The sequence below is a fragment of the Macaca mulatta genome, chromosome 6 (assembly GCF_049350105.2).
Source record: "Macaca mulatta isolate MMU2019108-1 chromosome 6, T2T-MMU8v2.0, whole genome shotgun sequence".
In the NCBI taxonomy this organism is placed as follows: domain Eukaryota; kingdom Metazoa; phylum Chordata; class Mammalia; order Primates; family Cercopithecidae; genus Macaca; species Macaca mulatta.
In genome coordinates this window covers 105,240,160-105,255,277 of record NC_133411.1, presented here as the reverse complement: position 1 = coordinate 105,255,277, position 15,118 = coordinate 105,240,160, and the positions used below count along the sequence as shown (strand labels likewise).

General features: G+C 47.9%; 1 protein-coding gene and 1 pseudogene across 2 annotated transcripts in view; one reads left to right on the top strand and one right to left on the bottom strand.

The window, feature by feature from the left end:
- Positions 1-319: 319 nt before the first annotated feature.
- LOC144341495 (uncharacterized) lies at positions 320-1,389 on the bottom strand (annotated as a pseudogene).
- LOC144341496 (SH3 domain and tetratricopeptide repeat-containing protein 1-like) overlaps positions 656-15,118 on the top strand; it is a 52,025-nt gene continuing 37,562 nt past the window's right edge. The window contains exons 1-2 of one of the 2 annotated variants that reach the window (XM_078005053.1): positions 656-878; positions 3,896-4,012. The gene's annotated coding sequence lies outside the window, so the exon portion shown is untranslated. Of the gene's footprint in view, positions 879-3,877; positions 4,013-15,118 lie in introns of both variants that reach the window. The other variant, XM_078005054.1, reaches the window with a different exon arrangement.

Below are 15,118 nucleotides of genomic sequence, written 5' to 3'. Positions count from 1 at the left end.
CCACCTCCCGGGCTCAAACGATTCTCCTGCCTCAGTCTTCCCAGTAACTGGGACCATAGGGACGCGTCACCACGATCGGCTAAGTTTTTTTATTTTTAGCAGAGATGGGGTTTCATCTTGTTGGCCAGGCTGGTTTCGAACTCCTGGCCTCAAGTGATCCACCTGCCTCCGTCCCACAAACTGCTGGGATTACAGGAGCGAGCCACCGCGCCTGGCCCTACTTCACTCCTAACGCCCACCATACGTGCTTCCAAATGTTTGCTGAATGACAAGGTGAACGAGTGAATGGGACTACGTGACTTCGGGCAGCAGGCAATCCTATTCCTTGAACCTCAGTTTCCTTTTTTGTAAAGCAAGCCTGTCTCTCGCTCTCTGCCCTAAAAGCCTGAGTTCTGGGCTTGAGATGAGCGCGTCCTGTAGGGCAGACTGCAGGTGGACGTTGAGCTGGGTCTTCTAGGAGGCCAGGATCCGGCCAGCTCTTGGGTCCGGTCCTCCCGCGGGACACCGCACGCCCAGTCCCAGCGCCGCCCCGCCCAACCTGCCTTTGTTCCCCCAGGCCCCGCCCTCTCCGCGCAGCTCGCTCCCCATTGCCCGGCGGGCGGGCCCTGGGCGCCCGGCTCCGCTGGGGGCGGGGCTGCGGGCGGCGGGCTGGGCCGTGTGCACCTGCGCGGTGTGTTTCCCGGCCGCAACCCCGCGCCAGCTGCAGCTCCTTGATCCGAGCCGGATCCTGAGCGGGGAACACGGGCTGAAGCGGCGGCGGCGGCCCCGCCCCGGGGCTCCATTGTTGAGGCTGCCGCGGCTCTGTCGGCTGCTCAGCTGCGCTCCAGTCGGCCCAGGCGCCGCGGCGAGGAGCGAGCGCTGCGAGGCGGCAGCCTGAGGTGAGAGGGCGCGACGGGCGACGGGGTCTCCGGACCGGGCGTGGGTCTCTGCCCCGCGCCTGGCGGCTCCGAGCTGGGCTCCGCAGGGTCTGAGGTTGGGATCCGGGGTCCTTGCTCCAGGGCTTTGTCTCGGCCTTGGGCGGCACCGGGGGCTTAGCGCCTGCTGCGGTACCTCGTGGGCCCGCGGGGTGTCCTGGTCGCCCTGCGGGTGAGGGCCGGTCCCTACTGCTCCCCGGCTCCCCGCGTCTGCCGCGGAGGGGACTGCATGGACCCAGGCGCTGGCTTCTGCCCGGTTCCCCGCAGCGTGGCTGGTCCCCGCGTGCAGCAGAGGGGGCCCTGCGAGGGCCCACTCGTGGGGCGGGGTCCGGGCCACCGCGAGAGGGAGACTCCGCCGCCCTCCTCGCCCTCCCTCGCAGCGAGACTGCTTCCCTAGACTCACCGAGGGGACTGCGCGGACCTTCGGACGAGGGAGTCCGTGACTCTGCGTGGGGGCTCTTTCCCGGCCCCGCATGAGGGCTTCCTGAGTGTTTTGTCACCTATATAGGTGGCTGCGTGGACCCGCGCGCGTGGGTAAATGCGAGGTCCTTTTTCAATACCGTGAATCCAAGTATTCGTGCTATTTTAAATCTGCAATTCTTTGACTCTCCAGAGGGTTTTTAGATTAATTTTTTTTCTATTACTTCCTAGCGTTTGTTGCATAGTTCAGAGTACTTGATTAAAACTTAACAGGTCTGCCTGGTACGGTGGCTCACGCCTGTAATCCGAGGACTTTGGGAGGTCTAGGCAGGCGGATCACTTGAGGTCAGGAGTTGGAGACCAACCTGGCCAACATGGTGAAACCCTGTCTCTACTAAAAATACAAAAATTAGTTGGGTGTGGTGGTGGGCGCCTGTAATCGCAGCTCCTCAGGAGGCTGAGGCAGGAGAATAGCTTGAACCCAGGAGGCGGAGGTGGCAGTGAGTGAAATGGCTGCACTGCACTCCAGCCTGGGCCATAGAGTGAGACTTCCTCTCAAAACAAAAACAAAAACAATGTACTGGGTCTACCTCTGGCTCTGGAATTTTCCTGGAAGGCCTTCTCTTCTGGGCTTCATTTTTCTCACTTTTGAGGATCGTAAACTACATAATTTCCAAGAATTTTTGCCCTACACCTTTAATTCTTTCAAGCAAATATAGCAGAGAAAAATTCTCTTCCCCGCAATGGTGTAAGGAAGTCTCTCACAGAAGGGGACACATGGGTATGGAGAAGACAGAGGGTATATATATATATGTTTTTTTTGTTGTTGTTGTTTTTTTTTTTTTTTTTGGTGACGGAGTTTTGCTCTGTTGCCCATGCTGGAGTGCAGTGGCAGGATCTTGGCCCACTGCAAGCTCCGCCTCCTGGCTTCACTCCATTCTCCTACCTCAGCCTCCCAAGCAGCTGGGACTATAGGCGCCTGCCACCATGCCCGGCTAATTTTTTGTATTTTTAGTAGAAACAGGATTTCACTGTGCTAGGCAGGATGGTCTCCATCTCCTGACTTCGTGATCTGCCCGCCTCGGCCTTCCAGAGTGCTGGGGATTACAGGTGTGAGCCACTGCGCCTGGCCGACAGAGGATGTATTTTTGAGCTCTACATTTCAGAGTTCTTTTCTCTAGCCCTGGCCTGGGTCCCAAACAGGGAACTTAATTCACTCTATCCCGAAGTATACTCTTGCTTTGATGCCATTGGTATGTTGTCCTAGAGATTTGCTGTGGCTGCTAGGAGTGTTTCAGAGTTAAGAACTGATGCAACCTCTCTTTTGTCAGTTTATGAGTCTATAAACCATCTTGTTTCCTTTAGCGTTATCTCCCTGGAACTGGAAGGTCAGAGATGAAGTTTTCTTAGATTATAAGTCTCAGTCTTTGCTATCTACCTTCGTCTGTCTCCCATGTCACCTGCTGTTTTTTTTCCCCCTGTTTTTCGTTTTAATGTTTTTATTGGATAGGTGTCTATTATTGCAGGCTACCTGAAAACATTTTTGGATATTGACAGGATATAAGTATGAATAATATGTAAAAGATAACTTATTCTAGTTCTTTTGAGCAGAGGATTTGGTTTTGATATGTGGCCCTATTAAAGCTTTTGTTAAGCCCAAGTACTTGCTGAACTTCAGTTCCCTTACCTGTAAAATGGAGTTAGTTGTTAATAATACCTGTTCTGCCTAACTCAGGAGATTGTTTTGAGGATCAAATGAAATAATGAATGTAATGGAATTTTGTAAATTTTAAATGAAATATTGTATTACCTAAGATTTTTTTTTTTTTAACGCCATATTAAGAATGGAATGAATCTGGGTTTTCCTTTGAAATCCGAAATATTTAATGTATAGAGAAGTTTTAATGTGTCTGTTGGGGAGCTGCATTAGGATTGTTTTCTATCTTTAATTGGCCAGTATTTTTTTATATTTTAGCATTTTTGGGGAACATCAAAATTTGTGTTTCAGTTATCATTAATATTTTACAAAGTTATTGAATGTGCATGATTTAATCTTTAACAATCTCTTCAATTATTTACATTCCCATGTAAAAAATTCAGTAATGAACGTCCATGTAAATAACATTCCCATGCTTTAATGAAGCATAATTTCTTGACATTGCAGTTTCTAAGTGCCCTGTGTTGAGGTTGGGAAAGCTAAAGGGCAGTCAGAGGTCCAGGTCAGCAAAGCGTCACCTTTGACATTTGAAATCCAGCAGCAGATATCACAGTGAACCCCATTCCAGCATCCAGGAAGTTTCTCTGCCCTGCCTCTCCTCCGGCCACCTCAGAATCTGTGTCTGCGGTGTTGGTCCTGCTTTCCTGTCTCTCCTCTGCCTTTTCTTTCTCTTCACCAACTTCTACCGAGTGCCTCTGATGTCTCAGACAGTGGCAGTGGGATTACAAAGGCTAATAAACCCAGCCCTGGTCCTCAAAGAATTTATGTTTTCTGTGCAGATATTAAGTGACACTGTCATATATAGTGTTGACAAACATTGATACAGATTTCCTGTGAAGTGCAGAAGCACCATCCTAGAAGCAGAGATGCAGAGGCAGCACTGGTGACTCACACGTGGAGAGCTGGAGTTCTTGGTCTAGTGGGATAAACTGACCTGGACATCATTTCAGTGCAGCGGAGAGTGAGTGCTGGGATGGGCTCCCTTGGGGCATCTGGGGCTGGGTTTGTCTGGTGTTTAGTCTCCTGCCTGGTACTTAGAGTTTATCAGTAAGATGAGCATTGGGAGGCTTCTAAGTGAAAAGAAAGGCAATCACTTACCTGAAACCTAAAATTTGTAGGTGTTCTGGGCCATTTATAATTCACTGAATCTGGTTTGTCAGAACAAGTCTATCATTTATTGTTTTGGATGGAGTGTGGCCAGCCCTGCCTTGCGATGTAAGGAAATCAGGAAACGCTTGTCAGGTGTCAACACTGTGCCAGGAACTCTTCTAGGGGTTTCCACGTGAATCACTGTATTCATTTCTGTTGCTGCTTTACCACATTTCCACAAATTTAGTGGCTTAAAACAATTGAAATTGTATCATCTCACAGTTCTATGGGGCAGAAGACTGACGTGGATGTGACTGGGCAAAAATCACCATGTGGGCTGGGCTGCATTCCTCACTGGAGAATTGTTTCCAAGTGCTTTTGGCCAAATATAGTTCCTTGTGGTTGCAGGACTGAGGTGTCTGTTCCCTTGCTCTCCATCTGTTGGGAGCTGCCCTCAGCTCCTGAGGCCTCTATCTGGTCTTTGTACGTGGTCCCATCAGCTCAGGACTAGGTAGGCCAGGGACCTGGTCAGGCTCTCCCGTTCCCCTTTGTGCATTTCTCTTCTTGCACTCGGAGAAAGTTCTATTCCCTATTTTAAAATATTTTTTTGAGATGGAATCTCGCACTGTTGCCCAGGCTGGAGTGCAGTAGCATGAACTCAGCTCACTGCAACCTCTACCTCCTGGGTTCAAGTGATTCCCCTGCTTCAGCCTCCTGAGTAGCTGGGACTACAGTTGCCCGCGATGACACCCAACTAATTTTTGTATTTTTAGTAGAGATGGGTTTCACCATTTTAGCCAGGATGGTCTCCATCTCTTGATCTCGTGATCTGCCTGCCTTAGCCTTCCAAAGTGTGGAGATTACGGGTGTGAGCCACCGCGCCTGGCCAGTTCTATGCTCTTAGAGGCTCATGGGATTAGATTGGACCTCCCTGGATAGCCCAGGATACTCTTCCTAAGGCCTGTGGCCAAGCCCTTTTGCTGCACGACATAGTCACAGGTCTCGGGGGTTGGAATCTCCCACCACAGTTACGGATCCACTTACTACAGCAGCCTGGGAGGTGCTTTTTGTCACCTCTGGTTAACAGATATCAATTATTTATTTATTTATTTATTTAATTTTTTTGCAAATTGGCAGGAACATGAAGGTCCTTTTTTTTTTTTTTTTTCTTTTGAGACGGAGTCTCATTCTCTTGCCCGGGCTGAAGTGCAGTGGTGCAGTCTTGGCTCACCACAACTTCCACCTCCCAGGTTCAAGCAGTTCTCCTGCCTCAGCCTCCTAAGTAGCTGGGACCACAGGCACGTGCCACCAAGCCTGGCTAATTTTTGTATTTTTAGTACAGACGGGGTTTCAGTATGTTGGCCAGGCTGGTCACAAAATCCTGACCTCGTGATCCACCCAACTTGGCCTCCCAAAGTGCTGGGATTACAGGCGTGAGCGACCACACCCAGCCATGAAGATCCTTCTTAAATGAAAAAACCGTTCCTCTGACTTGATGTGAGGCTGTTGGTGAGACTGATAGCAGTGGAGACAGGTCCATCAGAAATGGAGCTAAACTTTGTTTTCTGGAGTATTTTGATGGCCTGCCCTGATCATGTAAGTTTTGCTAAGAAGTCATTAGAGTAATTCCTCTACTGGAAGAAATACCATATGGGGAATTTGGGACCTTCCCTTTTCAAGTTTTGCACAAAGGACTCTTCATGGGCGAAAAGTACATGATTCCAGGTCCATTTCTAGAATGGAAACAGCTGCATCAACCCAACAGCGATTCACATTCCTGAGTTTGAGAGAATCTGATTGTTTCAAGGCTGAAGCCAAAAGCCCAATAAACAATGTTTGTACCTTTATTCATAGTTAGGAATTAGGTGCATCCTGTGGTCAAGCAAACAACTGATGGTGGTCACCAAGTAGTTTAAAACCAAGTAGGACCTCATTTTATCATGTGGGTGTTTTTGATTTTCTTAACTAAGTTTTTATTTTCCTGTGCAATAAATGACAAACTCTGACTTGAAATGCATTTCCTTTAATAAACCAGAATCTAGGGCCGGGCGCGGTGGTTCACGCCTGTAATCCCAGACTTTGGGAGACCGAGGAGGGTGGATCACGAGGTCAGGAGATTGAGACCATCCTGGCTATGGTGAAACCCTGCCTCTACTAAAAATACAAAAAATTAGCCGGGCATGGTGGCGGGCGCCTGTAGTCCCAGGTCCTCGGGAGGCTGAGGCAGGAGAATGGCGTGAACCTGGGAGGCAGACCTTGCAGTGAGCGGAGATCACGCCACTGCACTCCAGCCTGAATGACAAAGCAAGACTGTCTCAAAAAAAAAAAAAAAGAAAAAAAAAGAAACCAGAATGTATAGTCCTAAGGTTTTTAACCTGGCTTTCAGGACTTTATGAAGTCCCCAAAATCCTGTGCAACAATTTTGTGTATCTGCATCCATGTGTGTTTATGGGGAGATGATTTATAGCTCTCCATACTTTTTCAAAGTGGTTGGATTCCAAAAAATTTTAGAATACACCACTTTGGCCTGGTGTGGTGGCTCACACCTGTAATCCCAGAACTTAGGGAGGCTGAGGCAGTAGGATCCACTGAGGTCAGCAATTTAAGACCAGCAACATAGCAAGACCTCCACCTCTACCAAAAAAAAAAAAAAAAGAGAGAAAGAATGCTGGGCATGGTGGTGCACACCTGTGGTTCTAGCTGCTCGAGAGGTTGATCACCTGATCCCAATAATTTGAGGCTGTAGTAAGTTAGAATTATACCACCGCACTCCAGCCCAGGCAACAGAGCAAGACCCTCTCTCAAACAAAAACAAAAAACCATATCACTTAATATACTATTGTTGTTGGTCAAATATCAGATTTTGTTTAAAAACTAAATACTCTTTTTTTTTTTTTTTTTGAGATGGAGTCTCGCTCTGTCGCCCAGGCTGGAGTGCAGTGGCATAGTCTCAGCTCACTGCAAGCTCCGCCTCCTGGGTTCACACCATTCTCCTGCCTCAACCTCCTGAGTAGCTGGGACTACAGGCGCCTGCCAGCACGCCTGGCTAGTATTTTGTATTTTTAGTAGAGACGGGGTTTCACCGTGTTAGCCAGGATGGTCTCGATCTCCTGACCTCGTGATCCGCCCACGTTGGCTTCCCAAAGTGCTGGGATTACAGGTAAATACTCATTTTTAGCAAAGTTGTACAGGCCTACAGTTCTAAGAGTCAGAAATTAACAAGGCTTAGGACAAAACCCAGCAATCCCCCACCTTACCCTTCTCCACTCTGATCCCTGCTCCTTGGAGGTTACTGTGTTTATGTTTTAGCTCGTTCTTCTAGATTGTGTGAAAGACAGGGAGGTGTCCTACTATGGAAGACAAGGATTCAGGCTGCTTACCTTCCCCGCTCCTCCTGTTGCCCACGTTTTTCTCCCCCATCCTCTCAGTATAATTATTGTGCTAGTGAGGCCAGGCACGGTGGCTCGTGACTTATCCCAGATTTTTGGGAGGCCGAGGTGGGCAGATCACTTGAGGCCAGGAGTTGAAGGCCAGCCTGGCCAACACAGTGAAACCCCGTCTCTACTAAAAAATACAAAAATTAGTCAGTTGTAGTGTTGCACACCTGTAGTTCCAGCTACTCAGGAGGATAAGGCACAAGAATTGCTTGAACCTGAGAGGTGGAGGTTGCAGTGAGCTGAGATCGCACCATAAGCTGAGATTGCACCACTGCACTCCAACCTGGGCAACAGAGGTAGACTCTGTCTCAAAAAAAATTATTGTGATAGTGGGATACATAGTATAATAGTGTATATATTTAGTATTCTTCCTGGTTTTTGGCCCACAGCTTCTAAAACCCTTGTAATTTCCTGAGTGATAGGAACATCATTGGTTATAATATTTGGTCTTAGGTTTCAATACCTGACACAAGAGCTTCTAAGACTTTGGGAATCTCTGGGGCGATAGGAGTGTCTTTTGTATGATAATGAGATGACAGGGGGCTTCGGCCCCTAGACAGGTTCAGGATCAGGGCTGGTTGCCAGAAAGATGAGTCATGATTATAGAGTTGGACATGTCAGCCCCACACCTACCTCTGGGAGGGGAGATGAGACAGGCTGGAGATTGAGCTAGTCACGGGTAGCCAGTGACTTAATCATGTTGATGTTATTAAAACTCCATAAAACCCTCTAAATACTGGGTTTGGGGAGCTTCTGGTTTGGTGAACTCATTTGGTGCTGGGGAGGTGGCACTTCCAGGCATGGGAGCCTCGACCTCTCTGCCCCGTGGTGTGCCCTGTGCCTCTCTTGCATTTGGCCGTTCCCGTGTTCTCTTCTTTGTAATAAACCAATAAGAGTAAGTAAGTGCCAAGCACTTTGCGTCTGTCACCTCTCTTACTTTTTCAGCAACACTGTGTGGCAGATAATGTCCTCATTTTGCCGGTGACAAAATGAGACTGATGCATTGAGTAACTTGCTCAAGGTCACATAATAAGCGGAATTCAAGCTCTGACTCCGAAGCCTGTGCTTTTAACGAGCATGCTGCATACGCGGCCTCTTTATTTGTTAGGAGTTTCGGTGTCTCTAGGGCCTGACACCAAGTTGACCGTTGTGGCCTAGAGCTGTTATAAGGGAGCTTTTAGCGGCCCTGCTGAGAACAGAGCCAGCACCTCCGGATTGGCAGGGCAGGGGCTGTTCCTGCTGGGAGCTGCAGGTCACTCCCTGTAGCCCTTGGCTGATCTTGCTCATCCACTCCCTCCCTCATTCAGTAGTTCCTGAGTGCCGCCTCTGTGCGGAGGAGAAGGAGGCAGCCTTCCAGCCCAGGTGGGGCCTGCAGGTACACAAAGGGAGAGGCAGCTGTGCGCTGAGCTGGCTGTAGGCTGGGACAGTGTGGCTCCAGAGGTGGGGATAGAATGCTCTGGGACTGCAGAGAGAACACATGCTTGTGAAAGGGAGGAAGGGGCAGTCACCGCAGAGGAGGTGTACTTGAGTTGGACTTTGAGGGAGGAGTTGGATTTCCACAGTGGAACCGAGCAGCTGAGGCTTTCTCAGCAGCTGAAGATTACAGCCAGCCAGCCTCAAATGTTCAGTTTTTCCTGAATTCCCTTTTTTAAGAGAGTGCAGTAAGTTTTCAACAGAGATAAAGCAGTCACCTCCATGTCATTCATGTTCTGCAAATCCTATGTGTAGTTGTTGATGCTTAGCAGATGGGGGCAGCCTGGGCCATAAGAGAAGAGCCTGTGTGTCCACTTGTTTGGACATCAGTCAGGTGTGGCACAGGGCAGTGATCACTGCCTTCCCCTGAGGACCTCAGTTGTACTTTTATGTGGAGAGGACAAAGAAAGCTGTTGTACAGGGGGCAGGAGACATTTCAACTGCAAAGCAAGGCACAAAATACACATAGTCTGTGCCCTGCATGAGAAACCTAGCAGAACTGTGTGCTGATTCCACCCCTGCCTCCCCTTCTGAGAGCGAACCGTCCATTGTACCATGGTGGAAGACATTTCTGAAGCCTCTGCAATCGGAGTGATCTGTTACTTGCCCATTGAGCCTTGGGGCAGCAACCAGATGGTGTGGCTGAAACACAGGCCTCGGCCAGACGTGGTTGGTCATGTTGGTTCTGCCACTGATTGTGAATTACAAAACCTTGGAGAAGTCATTGTCTTTGTGTGTGCCTCTCATGTAAGATGGGGAACACTGTGGCCATTGCAGAAAAGCAGATAGGTGGAGCGAGTATGGAGTGCTTTGTGTGTGTGTGTCATACGGTGAATGAAATGGCACTGATTGACGTTATTGATAGTAATAACAGGTTTAATTCAGGAATAAAACTGGTAAAGTAGGCCAGGTGCGGTGACTTACGCCTGTATTCCCAGCACTTTGGGAGGCCAAGGCGGACGGATCATGAGGTCAGGAGTTTGAGACCAGCCTGGCCAATATGGTGAAACCCCATCTTTGCTAAAAATACAAAAATTAGCTGGGTGTGGTGGTAGTCCTGGGTGTGCCTGTAGTCCCAGCTACTTGAGAGGCTGAAGCAGGAGAATCGTTTGAACCCGGGAGGTGGAGGTTACAGTGAGCCGAGATGGTGTCACTGCACTCCAGCCTGGGCTAGAGAGTGAAACTCCATCTCAAAAAAAAAAAAAACCTGGTAAAGTATTTTACCCAGCCTAGGTACATGTGGTAGAGCCGAATGAAAGCTTAGAAAAAGATGACTTGAGAACTAGCCCAGCAGAGGAATCAGGTGGGATGTGTTGTTACTGAGTAAGTGAAATTTGCACCTGCTTTCTCCCAGGCCTCGCTGAGTTGTGTACAACAGAGAGCTCAGGTGTTGGGGGCAGTTGACCGGTTGAAGAATGCATTGCTATTATGTGAGGAACATTGGGCTTTGAAAAAGCAGAACTGGATCCACGTTCTTGCCTGGTAACTCTAACTATCATCTAGTTTGTAAAGGGGAATACAGTTCACTGAAAAATTCTTATGACCGTGGGGAAAGGATTGGGGCGTCTGCATTGGTGTGTGTAATATAGGTCATATGAAAGAGCATTTAGGCTGGAGGGAGACTTTTCATCTCTATAACTTTACTTTCACAGGACAATTCCATCATGATTTGAAGATTTTTGAGTCAAAACTACATTGTTCTGCTATGTGTTTTGGGGCAAATTTATACATACAATTTGCTTAAATATTTCAGATGATACAAGAATATATGTGTAGCATAAAAAGCTGAAATTTGCATTTCCCCTTCTCTAGAAGTAACCATTGTGAATAGTTAAGTCTGTATTCCGCTATTTTGTGTATTATAAATACACTGTGAATATATGAGTCTATATATACATATATGTTACAGAAACACATTTTTAGAGATGGAATATTGCTGTGTTGCCCATGCTAGTCTCAAACTCCTGGGCTCAAGTGATCCTCTCGCCTCAGCCTCCCAAAGTTTTGGAATTACAGGCGTGAGCCACCGCGCCTGTCCTGGATGAGTATATTTACTAATTGCTAAGTTACTCTGTTCATTACGTGTCTATTGAACTCCCCCATGTGCCAAGCATTGTTCTGAATACCTTATATGCACCAATTCACTTAATTTTTAGAGAAGCTCTATTGTTGTGTCCCTTTTACAGTGAGGAAACTGAACCACAGAGAGGCTGGGGACGTTGTCTAACATCACACAGCCAGTGCTGTTGGAATTGAGGTTGGAACCCAGACAGCTGCCTTCAGATCTCTTAGCTGTGATCATAGATGGCACACCCAAACCTTAGGGCCACCTCCCAAGCCTTGCCTGAGCTCTGCCTGAGCTCTGCGAGAGCCGTGTATGTGAGGTTTCTTTCCTCTTTAAGAACACAAGTCTTGGAATTGTCCCAGACCCTGGTAGGAGCTCTTGAGGACCAAAAAACAGGGGTTCTTCAAGCCTGCCCCAAGGCCAGATCTCTGATTTAGCTACTTGGAAGGCAGACGTGGAAGAGAGTAATTTTGCCAGAACAAAAAGTCAAGATGGCTGGGCTGACTCGGCCAGATGCGGTGGCTCATGCCTGTAATCCCAGCACTTTGGGAGGCCGAGGCAGGTGGATCACCTGAGGTCGGGAGTTCGAGAGCAGCCTGGCCAACAAGTTGAAACTCCATCTGTACTAAAAATATAAAAATTAACTGGGCGTGGTGCTGGGCGCCTGTAACTCCAGCTACCAGGGAGGCTGAGGCAGAATTGTTTGAACCCGGGAGGCAGAGGTGGCAGTGAGCTAAGATTGCACCACTGCAGTGCAGATTGGGTGACAGAGTGAGACTCCATCTCAAAAAAAAAAAAAAAAAAAAAAAAAAGAGGGAAGGGGAATGGCTGGGCTGTCTCATCCTGGGGAAGAGGCCCTACAGCAGCCGTAGGACCTTGGCCACTTGGTTGGAAAAGAAGGAAGGAAAAGCTTCACCCATGGCGGTGACCTGGACTGCAGAAACCACACTAAACAGTCCACGTCCTGGAGCCTGGCCACCCCATTTGCTTCTCTTCTCCTTGGGTAGAGGGTGTGGGGAGCTTTCTACCCTGGAGGCTGAGCAGTGCAGCTTCTAACCAGGGTAGGCGTTTGTCTGTTCCTGGGAATACAGACAGCATTCTCATAAGCAGCCCAAATACTCCTGAACAGCTTTTTGTAGGGTGGGGTGGAGCGGGGCAGAGGGTCATTTTGACTCATAGGTACCTTTTCCACTTTCACGGCTGATAACTGTGTTACAGATTAAAGTTTTGTTTTTGATACTGAAGAGGGCTTAAGAGAGTGAGCTATTATGGCACATCTAAGTCTGCTAAAATAGAACCGCGGGGTAGTGTAGGAAAATCTCTTCTAAATTATGGATCATATATGGTGAACGTTAGAAGCCATGTGTACCTAAGTTGACAAATCAAAACATGGCTTGTCTTTGGGTGACCCAGGTAAGTCTGGATGCCACTGCGCCTTGTGTGAACACAGGATGCTGAGGTGTAGGGATCAACAGGCTTTTTCTGGACATCTTGCACTTCTCCCTTGGGGTAAAGTGGGGCGGCAGTAGGAGCACACAGCTGTTGGGCCCCTAATATTTGTCAGCTGTTTTACATGTGGGATTCCATTTAATGCAATCTTAGAGGTAAAATTATTTTATTGAAGATGAAGATAGAAGCTTAGAGAAGTTAAGAAAATTGTTCAAGGTCACGTCATTTGTTTTTTTTTTTTTTTTTTTTTTTTTTTTTTTTTTTTTTTTTGAGACAGAGTTTTGCTCTTCTTGTCTAGGCTGGAGTGCAATGGCGTGATCTTGGCTCACCACAACCTCTGCTTCCCAAGTTCAAGTGATTCTCCTGCCTCAGCCTCCCGAGTAGCTGGGATGACAGGCATGAGCCACCACACCAGGCTGATTTCATATTTTTAGTAGGGACGGGGTTTTTCCATGTTGGTTAGGCTGGTCTTGAACTCCCAACCTTGGGTGATCCGCCCAACTCGGCCTCCCAAAGTGCTGGGATTACAGGTGTGAGCCACCACGCCTGGGCAGGGCCATGTAATTTAAGTGGAAAGATGAAGTACTTGATGAACTCAGAAGTTTGACTTCAAAGCCCTTGATCTTTCCATAACACATGGTTCCTTCCCCGGTTAGTGGGGAGTGACTGAAGAACTCAAGGAAGTTGTGTTTTGTGGAAAGAAGACCTGAGGGGTGTATGGTCTTTCCAGGCTTGGAATTGCCATGCTGGGCTTCTGAATTGTGTAGCTGGGCCATATAGAGAGAAGCCCCTCATTTAAGACTTATTCTTTGGGGGAAATAAAGGAAGGCCGCCCACATGAGACAGGCAGAGATGACTTTCTCAGAGCTGCTGTGGCAAGGGAGTCGGCACCATCACTTGCGTGTGGCAGAGACTGACATGCAAGTGAGTGGCAGATGAGGAGTGGGGAAGCTTCAGGATGGAAAAGAATGGCTCTCAGTGGAGGCTGTTGTGGGGGCTGGAGGCGGCTGTGCAGAAGTGGGGTGTCCTATGTGATTCGTTAGGGGTGTATTTGGCTTTCTTTGAATTATCCTAAATGGAAATAGGGGCCAAAATTAGGGTGGCTGTCAGTTTTGAGTCAAGTCCTGGCCACGGACAGAATCGTGGTTTAGTTTCTGGGTTGTGGAGAGAGAGCAGTCTGGCTTCCTGTCTCATGTGCTAGCCTGGCTGGCCTCCTAGCTGTTTACTGTAGATAGGGGATTGGTTTCCTGGGTGGGCAGCTACAGGTTGTGGTCTGAGTTCTGTCTTTATACATATGATCAGGCATGTTCTGTTTGTATATTCAGTCCCTCATTTTTCTTGTCAGTAAAAATATCAAATGACAAATTGGATACATTGGGAACTTTTTAGATGTCTGTGTCCCCTGGAGGAAGTTTTCACGTTCACATTTAATCAGAATGAATATAAACAATTGGGCCATTTATCTTGAAGTTGTAAAATAGGAAATCTTCAACAATACTACCTCAGCGCCATTTCCTGTCTGTCCATCGTTAGGGAATGTGTTTTTATCCCCCGCCGGCTCATCGTCCACCAGTTTGTGGTTGATCCACTTCTCTATACGTCTTGTCTTGTGTGCATCTCATTGTTTGCTAGTGTTAGCTTTCCCCTTCGTCAGTGTAGTTTATTTGTGTAGCCTCTGTTGGTAGGAAGTTATTTGTGGAATTTGTGAATGGAAGGGACCTTGGAGGTCTGCTAGGTCAGCCCAGTGATTTTCAAGATAAACAGAAATACAGGGAAATGTTCCAGCTTCTTTGGTGGCAAAACCAGGAATAGAAAGCAGTGTTCTTTGTGCCACAATGTCATTGGAAGACAACTCAAGGTGGGCCTAAAATGCAGAGTAACTAACTTTCATTTATCTCTGCTTCTGACTCTTGTTATCAGACATTTTAAATTGACCTTAATGTGTTCGCAGAAATATGAAAAGTTCTGACTTGTTTACATATAAGGTACTTCTTTGCCTACTCATTTGGTTGTTTTTTTCAACAGGATTGAAAAGACATTGTTATAAACTGAATGTTAATGTCCCCTCCAGATTCTTGTACTGGAACCCTAACTGCCAGTGTGATGGTATTAGGGGATAGGACCTTTGAGAGGTGATTAGGGTTAGATGAGGTCATGAGCGTGGGCCCTGGTCTGACAGGATTAGTGCCCTTAGAAGTAGAGAAACCAGGCCGGGTGTGGTGGCTCACACCTGTAATCCCAGCACTGCCTAGCTAATTTTTAAATTTTTTGTAAGGTCAGAGTCTTGCTGTGTTGTCCAGAGTGGTTTCAAACTCCTGGCCTCAAGCAGTCCTCTCACCTCAGCCTCTCAAAGCACTGGATTACAGGCGTGAGCCACACGCCCAGCCCAGTGATTTTTTGTTGTTAAGATCAAGGACGGGTTCCCTGGCTTGGCATTCAAGGCTCATGATCTGGGCGTGATATGCAAGTTGGGTTTCAGTGTTTCCATTCCCGCCATCAGCCTTGCATTCCAACTTGTTGCCTAAGCGCTGTTCTGAAGCCCAGCCTGAGAGCT